This window comes from Diabrotica virgifera, chromosome 3 (genome assembly GCF_917563875.1).
Source record: "Diabrotica virgifera virgifera chromosome 3, PGI_DIABVI_V3a".
NCBI lineage: Eukaryota > Metazoa > Arthropoda > Insecta > Coleoptera > Chrysomelidae > Diabrotica > Diabrotica virgifera.
In genome coordinates this window covers 97,257,083-97,276,936 of record NC_065445.1, presented here as the reverse complement: position 1 = coordinate 97,276,936, position 19,854 = coordinate 97,257,083, and the positions used below count along the sequence as shown (strand labels likewise).

At 35.0% G+C, this 19,854-nt stretch overlaps 1 protein-coding gene and 1 long non-coding RNA gene across 3 annotated transcripts in view; both read left to right on the top strand.

Moving 5' to 3' along the window:
* LOC126881965 (uncharacterized) overlaps window positions 1-19,854 on the top strand; it is a 121,662-nt gene that overhangs the window by 11,955 nt on the left and 89,853 nt on the right. The window lies entirely within an intron of this gene.
* LOC126881967 (uncharacterized) lies at window positions 3,086-5,264 on the top strand. The gene is made up of 3 exons (XR_007697066.1): window positions 3,086-3,345; window positions 3,988-4,146; window positions 5,084-5,264. It is a non-coding gene; the product is annotated as an uncharacterized LOC126881967 (long non-coding RNA).

Below are 19,854 nucleotides of genomic sequence, written 5' to 3'. Positions count from 1 at the left end.
AAGATGAAGTTCAGAGCACAAATATAAAAACAGACAAACAGGCCATCGAAATTTGCAAAACTGAGAATCCGTTCCATACCCATATTAATTTCATTAAGAAAGATACTTTAGAACCATCGACTAATCTGGATCCATTGACCCCACCAAGAGTTAGATTAACCAATAACTCTAATAGTCGATATCTTTTAGCCAGATTAAGCGAACCGGATATCTTAAAGGCCATTAAACTTCATCTTGCTTATTTACACGACCAACCTGCATCAGTATTTTATGATGGGTATACCAACACAAGTGTTAAATTGTTTCTGGCTTCCGAAGGACTTCCTACAAAGAGTGAAGATTTACGAAAAATTCTTCTAGATTTTAATGATGCTTACGGAATTGGTGCAGATGAGGTAGACGCTGATCTTGCTGCTTTTAGGTCTTTTCTAACTTCGGAAAGAATTATTCACCTACAAAAATCAAGGGAATGCCACCGAAACTACTATTCCGCTGCCTCTCCAAGACGAAATTTTTAAACATCACGACGTGTTCTGAGTGACTAGAATCCTCAAATTATTTTAGTGATAACAACTTTAGCATGGTTCTGATTAATATTCGTTCTATAAGATATAAAACTGATGAATTATTTCTGTTTCTAGAGGAATTAGGGTTTCCACCGATAGTTGCGGTTACTGAGCACTGGCTTGAAGTCAACGAGCCTTTTTTTGTAGAAAAATATTCCACTATTGCTAGGTATGACCGTCCAAGTTCAGCTCATGGAGGCACCCTAATTCTTTCTACAAATAATGATTTTTCTCTAGTAACAAAATATGACTTTCTATTAAGTGAAGCATTCTTTGAGTTTTCCTTAGTTTACAGTAAGAACCTTAATCTTTATATTATTTGCATTTACAGATCACCTGACTCTTCCGTGGAACTATTTTTTCAGAACCTGCTTAATTTGTTAGATGACCTGCCACATAAAAGCAGAAAAATTTTATGCGGGGACTTCAACATTAATTATGCTGCTGCTTGTGCTACACAAATATCCCTGGTCAACATATTTGAATCATATGGTCTATCAATGCACATTGATTCTCCTACAAGGATTTCAAAGACTTCATCTACCATAATTGATTATATTGTCTCAGATTTCTCACCCCTTGATGTCTGCGCTACAACTGTTAATGCGGGACTATCTGATCATGAAGCGGTTTATACGAAGTTTAACATCTTTAGCAAGTCCTCCTCGAAAACTCGACTTTTAGGCAGGATTTTTTCCGGTCGGAACTTTCGTAAATTCCAAAATTTATGCTTAACCTCTGAGTGGCACTTTCCTTCCTTGGACGTCGATCATAATTTCAGTGATTTTTTGAATAAGCTGGTCTGTATCTTCAATACAGCATTTCCTTTAATCACAATTAAGCAAAAACATCGCAAACCCTGGACTACCAAAGGTGTCCGCATATTAGCCAAAAACATGCGTTCACTACTGTATATCAAAAAATTTACTACCAACGTCTCTGTTATTGAATATATCACCAAGTACAGAGCAATCTATTTAAAACTTATAAAATCGGCTAAAAAATTGTATTATCAAAATCGTCTCAGAAGCTCCAAAAGTGTTGCAAAAGAAACTTGGTCCATAATAAACGATCTTCGAAGTAAAACTCACACAGCTCAAACATTTTCCCTTCCAGACCCAGAAAATCTAAATGAATACTTTGTTAATGTGAGTAAAAATATAACATCAACTATTGTGTCACAACAAGATCCCATTTCCTATCTCCCTAATTCAAGAAAGGTTTCGAATTCATTCTTTATAAGACCGATTGGTAAATCTGAACTGATCCAAACAATCAAGAGTATCAAAAGCAAATCTTCCTGTAGTACCGATGGACTATCCATAAAAATTTTCTCAAATCTCCCAGACAATGTGTTGGGAGTCCTCATCTCTCTAATAAATGATTCTTTTGAGAAAGGTAAATTTCCAGAGTGCCTAAAGACGGCCATCATTATTCCTCTTCATAAGGGTGGTGAAAAATCTATTGCCTGCAATTATAGACCTATTGCATTACTACCGGTACTCTCCAAAATTATTGAAAGACTCATAAAAGCCCGACTTATGTCCTTTCTCGTTGATAACAAGATTTTATCACAAAATCAGTTCGGCTTTTTAAATAATAAATGTACCACCGATGCCATGTTTTCTGTACTACATGAGGTTTATCAAGCATTAAACAATAATCTCCACACTTCCACTGTTTTTTGTGATTATGCCAAAGCTTTTGATTGTGTAAATCACGACATTTTGATAAAAAAACTAGATTTCTATGGAATTCGAGGTATTTCTTTGAACTGGTTTCAATCTTACTTGGAAAATAGGAAACAACTGGTTAGAGCAAATGATACAGACTCTAGTCTCAGAAATGTTGTATGTGGGGTACCACAAGGTTCAGTATTGGGTCCTTTACTTTTCCTTATCTTTATTAATGACATCACCCTAACAACACACAACATTCCAGGAATGTACTACCAAAGTTCTATCAATATTTGAATGTCCTGGACATTTAGGGAACATTCGGTGAACATATGTTTAAATTATTCCTGGAATGTTACCATAAGACATTCTGTGAACATACTACCAATGTTCCTATATTTTAAGTTGCGAAATAATACATACGTGTAAGAGATACAACATTACTTATAACATACCAGACAAACTAAGTGACATTTTAGGCCTACAGTGCAATAATATGTCAAATTTAAAGAGTTTCCCAAGTTCAATTAATACAATATTATAAACATACAAATGTAATAAAAATTATTGTTCGCGAATATTCAATTTGGAATGCGATTTTGTTAATAAAAAAAAATACTTATAACTTATGCAAAACCCAAGAGAGGCATTTATATTTATTTCTTTTGCCTTCATTTTCAAATTCGCCTTGCATATATTTTGTGCATGGCGCTTGAGAGGGCATCACGTGACTAAAAACGACCAACCAACGACCTCGCTTCGGCCATCTTGGCATCTTCATCTTGGCGACCTTGCCCGGCTTTGTCTTGCCGTGGATTGTTGTTTGTATTATTTATTATTTGTGCTTTTTAAGAATATTTTTTTAATTCGGATACTTTTATAATAGCATTAATAGTATTATTAACATAGTGCATAAAATGGTGTCCTGTTTTTAACGCAGTTGGAGTAGCAGAAACAAATGTAGATAAAAAATTCTGCAGGAATAACGTTTCAATTATGTTATGAGTCATAATATGTTATGTTTCAATTATGTTATGACAGAAGCTCAAAACAAATGACTGTGAATCATAGAAGATGCTGTGAATGAAAAGCCCTATTAAAAGGTTAGTATGCAATATGCAAATATGTAAACGAAAGCATGCCCTGTATTTCAGAAAATAAATTAATACTATTAATACCCTAATAATACTATTCATAAAAAATCTTTTAAGTAATGTAGATATAACAAAGTGAATAAAAGGCATAAATCAGAAGAATTATTATTTTATTTTATAAGTTAATAATTGGTCATATCCATTTATTATTTTAATAATAATTGTGAATAAGCCACAAACTTCGCTTATTCCTAACTAAAATAGTAAATAGAGATAGGTAATAACAAAAGGATTTGTAAAACTAAAATAATTCTTTTTGCGTTTTTGCTAGTGTATGCGTTTATAAATAGGATGGTAGACCACACACTATAATATGCAGTACCAACTAATGAATACACAGAATATTATAGTCGATTTGCTAAACTCAGTCTCAGTACTAATTACTGTAATTTTGGCAAAATTGGCCAAAAACAAAAAAAATTACCTACTAAAATCACTAGCCAGTTGTGTCTGAGTTTGGGGAACCGACTATACTAATAAACAATTTCTAAGCTGTTTTATAATAATTTTGTGAGTTCATTAATCATATATTTTATTTAAAACTAAAATTTGTTAATAATGCTTAGTAATGCATATATTTTGTATTTTTAGCTTTCCAGAAGATCCTGCGAAGAAGACATGAAGTATAGATCAGATTTGTTAATAGAGGAGTATGTTCAAAACACTTTTTAGAAAAAGATATTTGACAGAACTTCACTTTCATCTGTTCGTTTGAGAGACTGTGCTGTTCCAATAGCTTATGTCACACAGGTATATGCATAACCTAATTAATAATACAGTCCATACAATATAGATACTGTTGTAATTCATTATCTACATCGGAGATCTAAGTTGACATTGTTGCCCAACTACAAAAAATTTTTGAATTCATTTTAAGTCAAATATATCACATAATTATTGCAAAGTAGATTATACAACAAAACAGATTAATATTCAATGTAAATAAATAAAAACATCAGAAATCGAAAACAAGAATTAAGGTATAATCTTATGTTACAGTTATTAAGGTACCAAGGGTATTATAGGGATATACGTTGACCGAAAGCGTTATTATTATAATACCTGTGGTGCCTTCAACGTTTAATGTCCCACTAAATTATTCTTTATATGCGAAAAATTTGAATGAATTTTGAATTGATTAGTTTTTATAAGTACATTTAACAGTAACAGTAGTAACGTAATTGTGGTAACCATAGTTTTACTTAGGTTGATATTTGTCAACTTGACAGTATCTAAGTCGTTATTTAAATTTAATGCCCAAGGGCGTTATATCGTACTTAACAGACTTCGAAATGTCATTATTTGTCAAATAATGTACCAGTAGGACATTAAAGTAAATAATAAAAACAATAAATATAATGAATACTAAATACTTATTTGTTTGTGAAAAATCTATTTCTTTGTGGCTTTTTTGTAATTAATTATTCTAATGGGGAAATAAGCCACAATTTACTTGAAAAAATAATTTTATTAAGGTTTCTACTTCCACATCGGATGTCGTTGTCAAAATACAAAATGTTCGTTATTATTATTTTATTTATTAAATATTATTTATTATTTATTTAAATATTTAATATTTATTTTTTTATTATTATTATTTATGCATATTATTACCTGTAAATAATATTTCTTCTGATTGTTAATTGTAAAGGATAGAAAAATTACCTTTTATTTTATTTTCTTTTAGAATCAGCTGAGAGAAGTGGTCTACAAAAAACCAGAAAGGAAACAGAATATGTGGCTACGAAAAGCAAAAGAAAGGTTTACAAAGCAAATGTGACACATTTTTTTATAATATTTAGGAATGTCAGCAAATTACATTAAAAAATGTATGTAAAGATTTTTTGCAATAAAAATGTTTATATTTATCAAGGATGTATTATTTGGTATGGCCATATATCGTCAGTGATGTGACAGTACCTCCTATCTGTTTTTTTCAAGAGATTTGTAAGATAGACTAAAAACTTGTTTCAGCCACCTCCTGTTTTCATATATTTTTTGACTTGTTTTGCAGTAAATTCAACTATCTATTTACTACAAAAAAAGTCAGAATACGTACGAAACCAGAAAGTGACCTTAAAAAATGTTTTTCGTCTCCTGCAAACCTCATGAAAAAACATATAGGAGGTATTGTCACATTACTGACGATATATTTCAGTGAATGTCTAAAAAATATACTGTGAATGTTCAAAGAACGTTCGTAGACATTCATGGAATGTTCTAACAAGACATTCAGTCTAAAAATATACTGTGAATGTCCAAAGAACATTCATGGAATGTTCCAACAAGACATTCAGTCTAAAAAATAGACTGTGAATGTCCAAAGAACATTCGTAGACATTCATGGAATGTTCCAACAGAACATTCTAAGAATATTTAAAATGCTGACACAGCACTTTCCTGGTACTTTCCAGGGACATTCGTGTGCATTTGGGGACATTCCAGGAATGTTTTCAATGTCCTGTGTGTACATTCTAGGAACATTCATGGAATGTTTTGTGTTATTAGGGCACTAGTTTAAAAATCGATGGAAAAGTTTTTCTTTTTGCTGACGATACCAGTATCACTTGGAGCAACTCAAATATCGCAACTCTTCATGCTACTATAACTTCTGATCTACTCACAATAAAATCCTGGTCAGATTCTAATTTACTCTCTTTTAACGTAGATAAAACAGTCGCATTACCCTATAAAGGAACTCTTCAACCCTTACCTCTTCATAACAGCCAGATCAGTATCGTTGATTCTGTAAAGTTTCTTGGTATTTTTTTAGATAGCAACCTTAATGGTCCCTTCATATCGATGTGTTAAGCAAGAAACTATCCTCAGCTTGCTTTGCAATAAGATCTGTCTCGAAGGAAATGGATTTAGCCTCTTCCAAAATAACATACTTTTCATTGTTCGAGTCCCATCTTCGATATGGTCTGCCTTTTTGGGGTTTTGGTACAGCTGCCCAATGCGATGTTATTTTTAAATTGCAAAAAAGAGCAATCAGATATCTGTTTGGCCTCAGAAGAACAACACATTGCAGAAGCTACTTTAAAGATCACAGAATTCTAACATTACCTTCTTTATATATTTTCGAAACTGTTTGCTTGATTCGTAAACATCTACATGTCTTTCCAGAAAGACCTAGACATGACTATTCCACCAGAAATTCTACTTTTGACATCTATTTACCGATCCCGTCCAGTGAGTTAGTAAAGAAATCTATATTATATTCTGCAAAAAAACTATACAACCATCTCCCTCTACAACTTAAATCTGTAACATCTTTCTCCAAGTTCCGTAAAATGACAAAAGCCTATTTATCTGAAAGACCATATTATTCAATAGCAGAGTTTCTTAACCAATAACTAAGAAATTACAGTATTCTTATGTATAAGTAGAATCTTAATCTATATTTGAGTGTCATATGCAGCAGCGTAACTTATTAAATCACTTATTAAATTAAATCACTTATTAAATTTCTTAAGGTAGATTACGCAATTTGAAATTTTTTTTAAATTTTGCAATAGATTGTTACTGATTTTTATTTGACTTTATTATGTTTTATTTATATTGACGATTTCTATAATTTTAGTAAATTGTATTTGTTATTGTTTTTATTTATGATTCTTGTAAGCTTTGTCTATAAAATTGTTAAATTTTTCATGACAATAAAGCATATTTCTATTAATGTACCTTTTTTACTGACTTAATTTTACAGTTATTCCACTAGATGGCAAATACAGTGAATATGTGCATATGTTTTATTTCGAATAATCATTTTAAAATAGTTTTAGTTTTCTATTTTCTCTGAAAATTGTTGCAAGCTTCTTGTTCTTATACTTAAAATCATGTCACTACAAATTTATACGAGACTACATATTAAGAGTATAGAAAGTATTATAATATATGACATACATGCTTTTTTCCATTTATTGAAGATATTTCACCTTATCTTGAAACAATGCAATGTGACCAAGTGTCCTCAACTAAAAAAATATATCCCACTATTTTGATATTAAATGTATAGTTTGTACTATAAACCGTATTGAAATAGATTGCAACATGTGTGTGTGTTTGGGATATTGACTGCGAAACCTAAAAGGCTTCATTCGCCAAATCATATTTACCTTTGATTCTTATAACAATAAATAAAATTGATTAACATTTTATAGCAATATTATTAGTGTTTTTAAACAATATCAGTATGATATTGTAGCGGTTATTTACTGTAATTACTTCTAATTACAATAAAACTAGCGGTTCGTAATTTATATACGACTTTATTTTTTATTTATACAAGTTTACTTTACAAACTTTAGCTTAAGACTAACTCTATTTACAAATATGTCCTATTTATATATGCGATACAGATATTCCAGAAATATCTATATATCTCCAGCTATGTCCATGTGACCGCTTGCACGTCATCGGCGCTGCATCGGCGTATCTCGAAACATCGATAGTGTTCTGTCTGTGCGGAGACGGGAGCTGGTATACGAGGGTAGGTCAATAATTATTTTGTTACACTGCTCCCCTCTTAAGATCTGAGCGTCCCGATCAGCAACTCTAGATGGCCCAGGATGGCGGAATCTACAGGATCCTCCAGCTCTGCATACACCCCTAGAAAAGAAGTAACAGTCTACTGTCTTTGAAGGGTATGACATCTTCGGGTTCATGCAACACACAGTAATCCGTACGCCAGTTTCTCTGAAGATCACTTCCAGCATGCTTCTCACAATCTTCCAATCCAGATTTTCTACTGCATGGCCAATTTTTGGTAAAGCCAAATCTTTGATGTCATAATTACAGACCATTTTCTTCAAATTAGTTAGAGCACGCCATATGTTCTCGTAGCTTGGCGTGTCCGTATAAGACTTCCTGGTCACTATATACAGCAAAGATCGAGGACCATCTTCCAATCGCAATACTCTTCCAATTTTAGGTTGTTGATTCCTTAACTCGTCCAGGCGGCCGAACTTTCTATTGAATACGGACGAGATTCCTTTAGTCATCTCGAGGTCTTGTGCAACACAGTGGGCTAGAGAGACGTTTTCTGGAACACCAAACAGATCTTGCTGAACTTCTGTGGTCACGCCGAATCTAGCACTCTTTCTTTCTGCGTAATTTGACATAAATTCCTTAAAACTTGGCTGTGGTGCATCTTTCATCTCCTGTTGGAGGACTCGGGCTTCCTCTGTTTCATTTGAGCCAGCATATGGTGCAAGACGATTTATGTGAATAACTTTTGGTTTACCGTTTGGTAACTTCTTAATTCTGTATATTACGTCATTTATTTTCTTCTTAACTTCATACGGACCTTCCCATTGTCTTTGCAGTTTAGGACACAGGCCTCGACGACGTTGTGGATTATAAAGCCAGACAAGATCACCTACTTCGAAGCTTTCATTCTTGCAACGAGAATCATATTGATCTTTCATTCTGTCACTGGCTATCTGGATGTGTTGTCGGGCAAGTTCATGAATGTTGTTCATTCGTAACTTCAGGCGGTCTACGTATTCTTCGCCTGCAACATATTCCTCGGAAGGTCTGCAGCCAAACTCTAGGTCGCAGGGCAAACGAACTTCACGACCCAACATCAGGCAGGTTGGTGTTTGACCTGTAGTTTCATTCACGGCCGAGCGGTAGGCCATCAGGAATAAATGAATGTGTTGGTCCCAATCTCGCTGATGTTCAGATACAACTTTGGACAAGTGTTTACCCATCGTTCGGTTCATCCTCTCGACCATTCCATCTGATTGAGGATGCAGGGGTGTTGTTCTGGTCTTATTGGCACCAATCAATTTACAAACGTTTTGGAAAAGAGCTGACTCAAAGTTTCGCCCTTGGTCGGAGTGGATCTCTGAAGAATTCTTTAACAAGTACCTCTGCAACGGTAGCAGCTTCTTGATTCGGTAATGCATAGGCCTCGGTCCATTTCGTAAAATAGTCCATGGCTACCAGAATGTATTTATTTCCAGCATCGGTTTCTGGAAATGGACCTGCAATGTCGATTGCTACTCTTTCCATAGGACTTCCAACATTGTACTGTCTCATGGGTGCTCTCTTTTTACCAACTGGACCATTACCGGATGCACACAGTTCACATTTCCGGCACCATCTTCTTACATCATCTTTACAGTTCACCCAATAGAACCGTTCTCGAACCTTTTGCAGAGTCTTCGTAATACCAAAGTGTCCACCTGATGTACCGTCATGCAACTGACGCAATACTTCTGACACTTTACTTTTAGGTACAATCAACTGAAGCTTAGATTCTGTACCATCATCGTTCTCAAAGGTTCTGTACAGAAGATCATCTTTTAGTATCAGGCAATTCCATTGGCTCCAGTAGGCCTTGACTTCCGGACTACATGCACTAATGTTTTGCCAACTAGGTCTCTCACCTCGACGCATCCAATCCAATACTCTTTTTATACATGGATCGTCTTCTTGGGCTTCTTGTAACTGTTGTGGCTGCCATTGCTCATTAACGACGGTGGTTCGTCTCACGGGGCAAAATCGTTCCTCTAATTTGGCACAGTGATTACAATTTGCACTACATGGTCGTCTCGAAAGGGCATCAGCATTTGAATGAACTCTTCCGGCCCTGTGTTCTATCTCATAATCATATTCTTGAAGTCGTTCTAACCATCTTGCCATCTGGCCCTCTGGATTACGGAATTGTATGAGCCATTTTAGAGCAGCGTGATCTGTTCGAAGAAGGAACTTTCTGCCGTACAAGTATTTATGGAAATGTTCGCAAGCCTTCACTACACCCAGCAGTTCTCTTCTGGTAACGCAATAGTTTCTTTCTGGTTTCGACAGGACTTTGCTGAAATAAGCGATGACTTTTTCCTGTCCATCCTGGATTTGTGAGAGAACAGCTCCTATGGCACTGTTGCTAGCATCGGTATCCAAAACAAATTTTCCTGCCTGTCCCGGGTAGCTTAATATCGGTGCACTGATCAGAGCCCTTTGTAGTTGTTCGAAAGCTTTTTGACACTCCTCACTCCATGTATATTCTTTGCCCTCCTCCGTCAACTTTGTTAGGGGCTTGGATATATTGGCAAATCCTTTGACAAATCGTCGGTAATATGTACATAGGCCAAGGAAACTTCTAATTTCATGTTTATCTTTTGGTACTGGCCAATCTTTAATTGCATCAATCTTTTCAGGATCAGCTGTTACACCATTACTCGATACAATATGTCCTAAGTACTTAACTTCTCGTCGAAACATGTGACATTTCTTCGGACTTAACTTCAAGTTCGCTGCCCTCAATCGTTGAAAGACGTCTATTAGATTCTTGGCATGTTCATCAAAGGACCTTCCAACCACAATTACATCATCCAAGTAAACCAGGCATGTTTTCCATGTTAGACCTCTTAAAACTGCCTCCATTAATCTTTCAAATGTGGCAGGGGCATTACATAAACCAAACGGCATAGCCGTAAACTGCCAAAGCCCTGATCCTATCGAAAATGCGGTTTTCTCCCGATCGGCTGGCTCCATGTCTACTTGCCAATATCCACTTTTTAAATCGAGTGTGGAAAACCAACGAGAACCGGAGAGAGTATCCAATGTATCGTCTATTCTGGGCAAAGGATAACTATCTTTTTTTGTTACCGCATTGAGCTGGCGGTAGTCGATACAAAAACGCGTTGAACCATCTTTCTTCTTTACCAGAACTACTGGTGATGTCCATGGACTGTTCGATGGTTCAATTACCCCTTGTTTGTCCATATCCTTGATAATCTCTTCGGCTTCATCTCTTTTCGCAAATGGAAGTCGTCTAGGCCGTTGTCTGATTGGCTGAGCGTCTCCGGTATTTATTTTATGCGTTACTATGCTTGTTTTTCCCTTATCCTTCGTGTCAATAGCAAAAACATCTTGATACTCTATCAGCATAGATGTCACTTTTTCCGTTCGTTCATGATCAAGATCTTGGCATCTTTCAATGATCATCTCAACAAGCTCCTTTGGATACTTCGCCTTCGATGATTTCTCATTGGTATTCACAGAGCAAATTGAAGCCACGGGAACACACTGCCCGATCAAAGCTCCTCTACTTAACTTGATAGCAGTTTCCCTTAAATTCATAACTCTTACAGGGATCGCATCTCGAACTTTTACCAAAGTTTTCGCCGTTAGGAACTCGACATTATCAACATCTTCGACCATCCTTAAACTTCCCTCTCGGCAGTGTCCATCAAGCATGGTCATCAGAATTTTCTCACTATTACCGGGTATGGTTACGTCGCATGTAGTAAGTAAGCGGATGACATCTTCTTTGTCGTCGTGAAAGGGCAACTCTTCACCATTGATCTTGAAAACTCCATTTTGAACATCCAATATTGCCCCCACTTTCCTTAGTACGTCCATCCCCAATATGAATTCGTCGGAGATCTCGGCAATTAATACTTGATGTTCAACTGTGGTCTGGCCAATGGATACTGACATATTAGCCTCGCCATATGTATTAATTAGCTCACCAGTCGCTGTTCTAAGCTTTACTGTTGCAGGTGATAATTTATTATGGTCTCGTACTACATCTGGACGTGCGATAGTTCTCGTTGCACCTGTATCCACCAAAAATGATCTACATCTATTACTGATACGACCTTCGATGTATAAGTTGTGGATTCCACCGGAGGACGTAAGGTTGACAGTTACTATGGGGGCTCTAGTTCTCGAGGTCGGCAGTTGCCCCTTGGTGTCGACCCGCTCTAGTTTTCCGACGGCTGTACGATCTTCTTACAATTACGACGAATGTGGCCTACGTCTCCACAATTCCAACATCTAGGCTCGCGTCTCTTTGGCATCTGATTACTTAATACTCCGTATAATTTCCTCCAGACGTTCATCGTTGTGTTCGTCACTTTCTTCAATGGTTCTTACTCTATGGCCTCGTGAAGTTTGACTAGCCGTTTCGTGTTCCAATGCAATAGCAAGTGCTTCATCTAAAACTTTCGGTCTTGCTAGTCGTAAAGCTTTCTATAGTTCATTATCTTTCAGCCCATTGACGAAGGTATCTACTGCAATTTCTTCTAAAACGCTGTCTGGCACCTCTGGATAAGCCAACCGCACCACACGAGCCACATTTGCTTCAAATTCTTGCAGATTCTCACTTGCTCGTTGACTTCTACTTCGCAGTTGTGCTTTGTATACTTGTTGTAGACGGGCATCTCCATAGCGTTTTGCTAGACGAGTGAACAAGGTCTGGTAACAATTTTCTTGACCCTTGGGAATTGACCTTAATATATCTGCAGCATCACCTCGTAAAGCAGCAGTCAAGGAAACAGCCTTTTCTTGTTCGGTCCAATGATTGGCGGTCGCAATAGCTTCAAATTGTTTAAGGTATATGGACCAAGAGGACTTTCCATCAAATGGTGGTAATTTGAATCTCATATTATGCGACGTTTCGTCTCTCGGTAGTTCATCTTTCACCACAGGATCTAACGCTGCTGCATTAACTGATGGTTGTACTTTTGTATCGGTTATCATGCTCTCTAGTTGTTTGATCTTTTCTTCTACGGTCTCTACACTTTTCTGCATCTTATCGAATGTTCTAGAAACTTCTTCAAATTTCTCGTCGTTCTGTCTACAAACTTCTTCAAGTTTTTCGTTGTTTTGTCTACAGACCTCTTTAAAAGTTTCGTCAATCTTTTGCGAAACACTTTCGAATTTCTCATTGTTTTGACTACATACGTCTTTAATTATTTGAGAAGTCTCATCGAATCTTTTAGCAACATTTTCGAATTTATCGTCGCTTTTTCTACAAGTTTCATCAATCTTTTGAGAAGTCTCGTCGAATCTTTTAGCAACATTTTCGAATTTATCGTCGCTTTTTCTACAAGTTTCATCAATCTTTTGAGAAGTCTCGTCGAATCTTTTAGCAACATTTTCGAATTTATCGTCGCTTTTTCTAGAAGTTTCATTGATCGTTTCAGAAACAGTTTTTAATTTCGATAAGATTACTTGTTCTGCTGACTGGAAGTGGAACGTCTCTGGGTCATCTCCGTTCTTCGTGAGGACATCCTTGAGTCGTGCTTGTAGGACTATCTTGCACCCACTGCTGTCTAATTCGTACTCTTCTAATTGTTCACGGAGCTGTTTTATGGTCAGTTCTTGTAGCAACATCTTTGGTCGGCACACACGTACTTTTCAAAATGTCTAAGTCTTTCCGAATACCGAACAATCAACGCACTTCAATTATTCCCGACGAATAAAGTTCAAAAGTCTTTCCGAATACCGAACAATTAACGCACTCCGATTATTCCCGACGAATAAAGTTCAAAAGTCTTTTTTTCACTTTTCATTTATTTACACTCCACACCGTTAACACCACTGTAGCGGTTATTTACTGTAATTACTTCTAATTACAATAAAACTAGCGGTTCGTAATTTATATACGACTTTATTTTTTATTTATACAAGTTTACTTTACAAACTTTAGCTTAAGACTAACTCTATTTACAAATATGTCCTATTTATATATGCGATACAGATATTCCAGAAATATCTATATATCTCCAGCTATGTCCATGTGACCGCTTGCACGTCATCGGCGCTGCATCGGCGTATCTCGAAACATCGATAGTGTTCTGTCTGTGCGGAGACGGGAGCTGGTATACGAGGGTAGGTCAATAATTATTTTGTTACAATATATCAGTATAATAAAGTCAAGATAAACAATACTATAACAGAAAGCTTTGAGGTCAAACAAGGAGTGCGGCAGGGTGATCCATTATCGTCTATAATGTTTAGCATATTACTAGAAAAGGTTATACAGGAAGCAAACATTAATAGAACAGGTCTGATCTACCACAAAAAACATTAGTGCTTGGCATTCGCAGACGATTTGGTAATCTTGGCTAGGAGCAAAATAGAACTTATAGAAACAGTCATGAAACTCGAGGAGAGGGCAGCAACCAAAGGATTGTATATAAATGAAGCAAAAACAAAGTATATGGAATGAACAAATAAGCAATTCGTTCGGGGGCAATACATAACAATGACAACAGCGAAGGGAACACAGTATAAATTCGAAGAAGTTGAGAGATTTGAGTACTTAGGAACTGTCTTCACAAGAGATCATAACTGTGAAGAAGAAATACAAAAGAGAATTATGTCGGGCAACCGCGCTATATTTGCTTTTAATGGGTTGTTAAGAAGTAAAAATATATCACGAAGAGCAAAACTAAGAACTTACAAGACCGTAACAAGGCCGATAGTAACGTATGCTTCTGAAACATGGGTCACAACAAAAAAACATCAAGAATTGTTATTAGTTTGGGAGAGGAAAATACTGCACAAAATCTTTGGTGGGAAAAACTTAAATGGACAATGGGTAAGAAGAACAAATAAGGAACTAACTGAGCTCTATCAAGATCCTAACATACTAGCAGTAATTAAGGCGCAAAGACTTAGATGGTTGGGCCATGTGCAGAGGATGATTCCATCTAGAATTCCCAGAATGGTACTATCTAGTGCATTGGCAGGGAAAAGACGAAGAGGAAGACCGAGGTCACGATGGAGTAATGGAGTTAGAGAAGATATGAGAAGAATTAACTTAAGGAACTGGGAAAGAAAAGCGACTGACAAAAGGGAGTGGAAAAGAATAGTACATCAAGCCATGGGCCTACTAGGCTCGTAGTGCTTACATATTATAATATCAGTTTTCTAATATTATCCAGTTCCATATCCAGTTCCGAATCCAGTGGTTATATTTCTTCCGTATTGTTTAGTTTCGCTTCCAGTGATTGTATTTTTTTTCTTGTTTTTTTTGGAATATTTATTTATTATTTTATTACTATATTTTTTTATTGTGCTCATAATAGATTGCAACATTGTCTATAGACATGAATGCAGTAACAATAAATAAAAAAAATCGGAGATCCACACCCCGGATTTGAAATCTAAACCTCTGCTTTACGAATCCGAGTTTATCCGAGGTCTACCCACTAGGTCACTAGTCACTCTTAGACAATATTTTTTCCTGAAACGGGGAACTTTTAAAGCCGGGTCTAGACTATGTAACAAAACATGCTAATAACAATGTAACTTGTTATATATAGCATGAGTATCCAGACTATATAACAAAAAACAAAACAACAACATGCGCATAAATTTTGCAGAATTTTAGATGGATAGCTGGTAGGTTAGGTAGTATATAAAATTGCGTCATATAAGTATGGAGGATCTCTTCATATCAACAGCAGCTTGTATAATATTGTGGAGGCGACACCGGCGTGTTAAATTAATATTTTGGGTGTGTCCTTCATTAGCAGCTCGAGCAAAATATAGGTAGTGGTACAGCTCTTTTAGCTGATCTGGAAAGAGATAACATAGACCCATCGACACGACACATTAAATGTGATGGCAGTTTTAAAAGCTTCTTAAGAATAGAAAGTTCTGATTTTGAATTTCTTATAAATGAAATCGGCCATAAAATAGGCAGGAAAGACATTTCGAGATGCAATTCCAGTAAGAGAAAGATTAACAGTTATATTATTAGCAAAGTATATTTTTTAAACTTTTTACTCATTGTTTCAGAGAGGAAGTATAACATTTCTGTAAAATTTAATTCCTCAGTATTATCTTCTTCACCTGTTCATGATTGAGTGTCACTGTCTGTTTGAATTGGTGTAGCTGGAGAAGTAGCGGATGTAGATGTAGTGGACGGAATAGAAAGGCTCAGATATATTGTATGATTGAGTGCCTGTTTGAGTAGCTGATGAAGCAGTCTGCATCTGTGTAGCGAATGAAGTGAATGTTAAAGTTTTATGTCTGAACACTCTGCTCTGTAGAGAATATTATTTATGTCAAATTTAGAGTTGATTTGCACCGATTTGCTGTTAAGGTTCCGCGTATTGCTTTTCAATTGTTGGCTTGAGTTATAGGCGTACGTGCATTAGTTTTAATTATAGTTTCTGTATCTATTTTCACTTCTATTTCAGTCTATTCATCGTGTTTTTTATTTGTTTTTTTTTAATCAATAAATGTAGCTCATCCCACAGCAATCCCATAATACTCGTTACTTACGAAATAGCTCAATTAAATGAGTAGTCAGTTCTTTCGACAATTTCATCGCGTAAATAACCCTACGTGAACAGAGCAAAGAAAAATCTAGCACAATCACTCCAGAATGAACAAGGCGATATGACTCCAACGGTTGCTGCTCGCGTACTATGCCAGAGAAATGTTTCAATAACATGTTTTTAGGTGTAGATCAGTCGCGGTGCGGTTTTATAACTTTCTTTGATGTTTACCGACATCTGTTGGATAACATAAAACATGCTATATAACCAGAAAAATGTTATACAACACTGTGTTTTAAAACTCTTTTATTTAAAATTTTGTAACAAGTTACAAAACTTTGTTATTTAACATGTTTTGTTACATAGTCTGGACCCGGCTTAACGGTAATTTCTTATAGGTAATACACTACAATTTCTGAATATTTTTTCTGAAATCTATCGAATGGTACCAAACACGACCCCCACGGAGGTGGGGGGGGGGTTACTTTAAATTCTTAAATAGGAACCCCTATTTTTTATTACAGATTTGGATTCTTTGCGTAAAAATAAGCAACTTTTATTCGAAACATTTTTTCTAATTATGGATAGGTGGCGCTATAATCGGAGAAAACGGGTGTTGGAAATGGAAAATTAAATTAAAATATGGAAAGTCCCCACTAAAATGGAAAATTTTACTTAACTTTTTTGGTTTTAGAACCTAATAATCACAACCCAATAGGTCCCCTAAGCGCTCGAGTGACTGCACATTTAGCATACTTTGCTCCCCTACTATATGTATTATAAATAATATGCGAAGTAATTATTAACCCAAACAACCATAATTCAACTTTTATTTACTAATAAAGAACTGGACGAAAGTGTCACATCAGCTTTTATGAAACACATGAATATTTACATAAAAAGGTAAGTGATCTGCTTGAAATCGATATTCCCAAAATCATCTAAAAATTGTTTATATGTACTTGAGTACTTTGAGACTCTTGTATGAAATGTGAATACCGAAATACGATTAGGAATCTCCATTATGTAATTTTTAAATAATACATAATTCTTAGGAAATGAAAGGTATTATACAAACGTGTTAAAAAATACTACCTACTGAAATTTTTTGATGGCAATAAATGATGAATTGGTTTATCGAATTTATTTTTAAGGTGATACAGTAGCGATCAACAGGTAGCCAAAACGCGTTCCAAGATTAAGGCTGTAATTTTGAATATTTTTTCGAGATATTTGGCACACGTATTTGTAATATAATAAAGAATGGCGGTACAGAGCCCAATTTGAAAAATATATTAATATGTGGAAATTACTCTGTAAATAAATACAATATTAAAAAAACGAGTCTGTACCGCCATTAAGAAGAACAAAAAAATACACTTTCTTCAAATAAACTTTTTTATCAGATGCCTAGATTTTGTGTCATTTTGGAACTACTAATGAAATAAAAATTTTTAGTAGTTTTTGTAGATATTGTCCTGTAATTACGTTTGTAGAAAAAATATTGTATGATATGCGTGTTAAAAAGTACATTTTTAAGGCACTCATGTGAATTGCAGAACTCGCTGTCGCTTATTCTGCAAACTTTCACATGCGTGCCTTAAACGTGTACTTTTAACACTTATATCATAAATAACTATTGAAATACTGATTACAAAAATTTATATTATTTTAAGCCTTTCTGAGAGCATATGCTCAAAAATTTCGCTCGAATTATTTTTAAATGCGTTCATTTTTTTCGAATACTGAGAAAACCTTAAGTATTTTTGAAAAATTTAAACGCAGAAAGAAATATTACTGTATTATCCATGGTCGAAAGTCGTTGAGAACTTCTATAATATTTATTTTAATAAGTCACAGGGGTGAAAAAACATAGTCTGATTTTTAATTTTAAATATATCATTCAAAAGAAACTTTTTTTCATTATAAGGGACTATCTGCCCTCGGGAATAATGGAGTCTTCTATTTTGAGTTTAAATTTTTTAAAAATACCTATTAGTTATCTCAGGATTCGAAAAAAATAAATGCGTTTAAAAAGAACTCAACCGAAATTTTGCGCCTACGCTCTCAAAAAGGATTAAAGTATTAAACATTTTTGTACTGTTTGAATTTATGCGACGATCCACTGTTTTAAAGATTGGTTGAACAGATGTTGCCAGTTGTATGGTCCTCACTATGTGTATCGTAAGTTATTCAACAGGGCATAGAATATACATGGTTAGAAAATATACGCCAAAGTCAGCGCCTCTATGCGGAAAATCTCTGAACTAAAAATTGATGTGGACCATACAAAGTGAGGTCCCACTTTTTTCTGTAAAAAAACAGTATTTGCTATCAGTACATGTCTACGAAAAAGTCTTACATTGATTGACTAAGTGAGGTCCGTATACTGGACCTCACTTTGTACAGGACCTCACTTCAACCGCAGTTTCTTTTGATATGTGGCTCACTTCATACGCTGGGAGTAAATATATATATATATATATATATATATATATATATATATATATATATATATATATATATATATATATATATATATATATATATATATATATATATATATAAAGGAACGTATATTTTCCCTGATAAAAAGACAGTAAATCAGATAGACCATATTTTAATAGAGAAGAAACATGCAAACAATGTAATAAATGTAAAAAGCATGAGAGGAGCGGACTGTAACTCAGACCACTATTGGTGAGAGCAAAATACAAAATCGAGCATAACAAAAAGAAAAGCAATAAAACAAAACAAGAAATTGGAAAACAATTCAACATAGAACTATTAAAAGATAATAACACACAGAAGAAGTATGAACAGGGAATAACCAACAGACTAATCAGGGAACAAGAAACGACAAACCCAGACAAACAATGGGAAAAAATAAAAGAAGCAATCTTGAACACAAGTCAAGTAACCCTAGCGAAAACCAAGAGAAAACACAAAACAAAAGATATGATGAAGAATGTCAAGAAGTAGCAGAAGCAATCAGAAAGGTAAGAATCCAAAATCTCACAAATGACCAAGATAACAATAGAGAAGAATACAGAGAATTAAGAAAAATCATGAAAAGGAAATGTAGAAGCAAAAAGATAAAATACAACGAGAACAAACTGAAAGAAATAGAAGAAACATTTCAAAAAAAGTAAGATCATTCTACCAGGAAGCAAAAAAATGGAAAGATGATATCAAAAAAAAACAACCCATACATGAGATATAATAAAGGAATGCTGCTAAATGAGCCGGAAAAAATAATGGGAAACTGGCAAAACTATTTCACAGAACTGCTAAATAAGAGCGAAGTACCAATGGAAACAAACCATGAAATTGAAGATGATCAGATAGCAATAGAAATACCCACAGAACAAGAAATAGAGAACGAAATAAAGAGCCTGAAAAATAACAATAGCCCAGGAATAACAGA